We start from the raw sequence: 4,481 nt of genomic DNA, 5'->3' as shown, positions 1-4,481 counted from the left end.
TTTGTGAAGTGACGACTGGTTGATAGTACGTTGTAGCTTGAGCAATTTAATACTTTGTGAAATATTGGAAGAAAATTATTCAGTTTCTCAACTTATATTCTCCAAAAATAGGTAAGCAAAATAAGGTAACATACTAGGAAGTCATTAGATTGGTTTTTGTTTTATTTTTACACGGCGTGATCGAGCAAACGTGGATGGACAACACAGCAAAAACCGAATTTAAAACATATAGGAAACCAAATGAAAGCTGATGAAGTGGTTTTCTGGTAGTATGTATATAAATATAACGTTGTCTTGAGGTGATGAAAGCCCATCTTTGTTGGTCATGGGTGAAATATTATATTTGACAACCCAAACCGTTCACCTAGGTGGTAAAAAATGAAAAGTGAAAATACACGGAGTATATTAAAAATTAAGCAATACAATAGAAGAAAACAAAAAGAGTTTACCCGTCTGACCCCCAGTGTGTCTGTTGTTGATCATTGCAAGGGCTGAGAAAATTTTACGAATAGCCGAAGAGGTAAAAACAGAGAAGACGTATAGAATTGGAGGAAGTTAAATAACATTTTCGAAAGTTATGTGAATAATTTCTTAAAGGTATGGCGCATAAGGCACTCCACACATTACGGGGGTAATCATAGTAGATTGATCGGGTGTGGTTTAGAAATTTATCAGGAAAGGCAGTGACGATCCCTCCACTGAAAAATAAAGCTCTCAGATTGGAAAATGTTAACAATTTTGAGGATGATGGGAGTAAATTAATGGGCGATCCATTTGCCTAAGGACCAAGATTAAGCTTCAAAGGCTCATCTCCCCCTCGGCTTCTAATACACTCGGATTTGGTTGGGTTTCAAGAAGTATCTATTAGTTCGAGGTTGGTACAAAAAATGGGCAACGACCAAGGTAGTCAATGATATGATTATCTTGCTCCGACTACAGGTATCCTCGGGGGAGCCTCTTCAAAATAAGTCGAAATAAAAACGTTGAAAAATCGAAGGTCACCTACGAAGAAAGAAGATCTGCGCAAAGTTACTATGATATCACCCCCACGACACAGTGGGACATAAAGTAATGAAAGTTGACACCAATTAAACGACTTAAGCTAGTGTCTAAATTTTGGCGCACTGATTTCTGTAGTAAAAAGAGATATTTGTAGCAAATTTCATAAAAGTATCATGCATATAACCGAAGTTATAGTTATTATAGTTACCGGTCACCCAAACAAAGTAAAAAACAGAGCATCTTGCTACTAGAGCTTCTGTTGGTGACTTTATGATTTTTTTTTTTAATCTTACTCTTTGAACCGATTAAGGGTTCGGATCTTAGCATAAATTAATTAAATACCTTTTATATTCTCTGTGGCTAGCTTCCTGCGCTTCTTCTGAACGCTGCCCACTTGGTAGCAAAGCACTCGAAATCATTTCACTCCATGAATAAAATATTTATGCAGCACTATGCGAATACTCTAAATTTCTCGACATTAATTTCGTGCCCACTAGTCACAGTAATCAATATATTATGCATCTTTTAATTAAATTTACGTCCAACTAGGTGATTTCTGCTGAAACTTCGAACTCGCTAAAAATCATCTCGCAGTATTTCCGTTATTCGAATTTCCGGATCCTAGCTAATGTACATCAACAATCAGTCCGAAAGATGTTTTGAATCCGTCTTGTATTCGTTTTTTTTATTTCCAGCGAAAATCGTTTTGGAATTGTGTACGTTTATATGTTTTGGAAGGGCAATTTAAAATGTGTAGTTTTATCCTGGGAACAACGTGAATTTGTAATAGCTCCAATGGATTTAATCAGGGAGGGTCTGCACTGCCCAGTGAATTTCAGCCAAATTCACGATGAATCCGACCATTCCCACGACAGCCGGTTCTACGTACCGGAATGACTCGGGCTTTACCCGACCAAGGGCTGTTGTTTCGGCGATCTAACCCCGTTTAGGTCGGCGAAGTATCTCTGAAGTTGTTCGTCCATAGGGCTACATTCACTACATATTCTTCTACTGAGGGCTGGCATCGAGTCAAACCCAGGGCCAGAAACCTACACCTGCTGTGTATGCCGGAGACGACTACACCACAACTCCACCTCAGTCAAGTGTATTGCCTGCGAGGGGTGGAGTCACCTCAGAGTCTGCTCGGGACTACGGACACATCGACAGTGGACCACGTCGTACGTGGCCCCCTGTTGCTCAAACAGAGCACCTCCACGGCTAACCTCAGTCCACCCGGGCACCAGCCAAGGCAAGTGGCGTGGGTGGCCCACGCCGCCGCCAACAACTCTTTGTTCCCCCTACAATCTGCACGGTATGTCAGACCAGGATATTCCGTAATGTGACATCAGTCAAGTGCAACACCTGCCTTGGCTGGTGCCACTTTAGGGCATGCTCAGGTCTGCGTACCACGCGAGATTGGACTGGGAACTTCGAGGGCCCGTGTTGCGCTGCTCGGTCGCAGACCTCAATTGCGACGCCTACCGCCACCACCACAGGGCGGCAACCATCACAGCAACGCACACAGCCAACGGCGGTAAGAACACACACACACTGTCGTTCCCACGACAGTCGGGTCTACGTAACCGGAACGACCCGTTCCCACGACAGTCGGGTCTACGTAACCGGAACGACCCAGATTTATATCTGGCCAAGGACTGTCACTCCAGCAACACTCCCCAAAAAGTCTTTGGGGAATTTGTATGCTGCTACAACAACAACAACAGAACACACACATCACTTACACCCCACATCACGACACGTCTCCCGAACCACATGAAGCTCCCTCAATTTAACTGCAACGGGCTACAGAGCAAGATTGAGGAGATAACCGTCTTCATGTGTCGGCATGGTATATTGATAGCTGCGGCCCAAGAGACGAAGTCGCACAGCAATTCAACTTTGTTGAATTGCGCCGGCTACAACGTGCACCGTCGAGATCGCGAGCGAGATAATGGTGGTGGCTTAGCGTTCATCACGCACCACACCGTGCAGTATCGTCTAATCGAAGCAGACATCGACCGCAGGGATACCACCCTAGAATGTCAGGGCATCGCTATCCGGTCAGGCGATGTTGAGCTCGAAATATTTAACATATACATACCCCCTGTCACCTGCTGCCCGGCAGGATATCACCCTGATATAGGTGCGCTCCTCAGAGGTGAAAGCCGTATGGTAGTAGGTGAGTTTAATGAGCACCACGATCTTTGGCACTCAAGCCTGTCAAACGATCGTAGGGGAACAGACTTGGCTGAGCAGATAGACGATTCGACATTCTGCACAATGAACGACGACGCACCCACCAGGATTATGGGTAACTGCAGTAGCTCGCCAGACATCACCATAGTCAGCGCTGGTCTGATAAACAGCATAACATGGCGACCTATGCTGACTTTAGCATTAGACCACCTACCCATAGTCATCTCGATAGATAAACCAACCGACTTTGCCTCCGCCAAACACCGGACCTATATCAACTTTTCTAAAGCTGATTGGAAAGGTTTCGCGGAGTTTACCGAAAACACCTTCACAGCGCTCCCCACACCAACCGACGTCCATCTCGGTGAACTTAAGTTCCGCAGGGCTGTCACTGCTGCTGCAGCTCGCTTCATACCGGCAGTATGTATAACGGACCCACGTCCAAACTTCCCTGCCGAAGCGGCTGTTCTAGCCGATGAGCGTGATAGCCTTCGTCAGGCCGATCCCGGAGATCCCCGTATCAGGGATCTCAACGCGGAGATTCTGCAACTAGTAAACGTACATAAGCGGAAGAAGTGGGAGGAGCATCTGAAGACCTGTAACTTCACCTCTGGTGTGAGCAAGCTTTGGTCAACCGTGAGGTCGCTGTCCAATCCGACGAAGCACGACGACAGAGTCGAAATTTCCTTCGGCGACCATGCTTCGTCGGACCCGGAGCGATGCGCGAGCTATTTTAGCCGGCAGTTCATACTGCATCCTCCGGTGGACAAAGCCAAGCGTCGAGTGACCAGAAGGCTGCACAAACTGCCAACAACTTGTGCCCCCCTTGCTTTCACTTGCGGTGAAGTTCAGGTGGCCATCGGGAAGGCGAAAGCCTCCAAAGCTATGGGTCCCGACGGAATATGCATGCTGATGCTAAAAAATTTGGGTCCTGCGGGGGTAGCGCACCTAACGGAGGTCCTCAACTTGTCTATGGCCACTCTCATCATACCAGATATCTGGAAGGTGGGGAGAGTGGTCCCACTGCTCAAACCGGGGAAACCTGCCAACAAAGGAGATTCTTATCGTCCGATAACACTCCTTTCCCCGGTAGCGAATACACTTGAGGCCTTGTTACTCCCGTACTTCACAAACCACTTGACCCCAGGGAAGCATCAGCATGGTTTCCGTAAAGTGCACAGTACAACAACAGCACTTAACGCCATAAACACTCAGATAACTCGTGGCCTTAACCGAAACCGTCCCTGTGAGAGAACGATTCTAGTAGCGTTGGACTTGTCAAA

The 4,481-nt window shown here is 46.4% G+C and overlaps 1 protein-coding gene across 1 annotated transcript in view; it reads left to right on the top strand.

Moving 5' to 3' along the window:
* Positions 1-6: 6 nt before the first annotated feature.
* LOC118744887 (polyadenylate-binding protein-interacting protein 1) overlaps positions 7-4,481 on the top strand; it is a 33,007-nt gene continuing 28,532 nt past the window's right edge. Inside the window, exon 1 of the mRNA XM_036478300.1 lies at positions 7-111. The gene's annotated coding sequence lies outside the window, so the exon portion shown is untranslated. The remainder of the gene's footprint in view (positions 112-4,481) is intronic.

The sequence above is a fragment of the Rhagoletis pomonella genome, unplaced genomic scaffold (genome assembly GCF_013731165.1).
Source record: "Rhagoletis pomonella isolate Grant_MI unplaced genomic scaffold, Rhpom_1.0 Rhpom_scaffold_00008, whole genome shotgun sequence".
NCBI lineage: Eukaryota > Metazoa > Arthropoda > Insecta > Diptera > Tephritidae > Rhagoletis > Rhagoletis pomonella.
Note: the sequence above shows the minus strand (reverse complement) of the source record. Positions and strands in the feature narration are given on the sequence as shown.